This window comes from Nanorana parkeri, unplaced genomic scaffold (genome assembly GCF_000935625.1).
Source record: "Nanorana parkeri isolate BGI_ZX_2015 unplaced genomic scaffold, ASM93562v1 scaffold1507, whole genome shotgun sequence".
Lineage (NCBI taxonomy): Eukaryota > Metazoa > Chordata > Amphibia > Anura > Dicroglossidae > Nanorana > Nanorana parkeri.
In genome coordinates, this window is record NW_017307775.1 from 156,929 (window position 1) to 157,189 (window position 261).

Consider the following 261-nt stretch of genomic DNA (forward strand, 5'->3'; position numbering starts at 1 on the left):
AATAAAAACAACAAACTGCCCATCCAGGGAAGACCTGAGGACACCCGGCTATTGTTTTCCTTCCTCGCCCGCCCGCCCGCCTAACTTTTGTACGGAGAAGATAAACGAGCGCCTGAAAAATGAAGTCGGTCCGTGAGTGACAAGCACGAGACCCAATAGAAGACGCCAAGGGGGCGGTGACTTTGGCAAGGCAGCCAGTGGCGTGCTGAAGGGGCGGGTGTTTCGCAGACACGTGTACAGAGGAAAGCCGGAAGTGGAGTT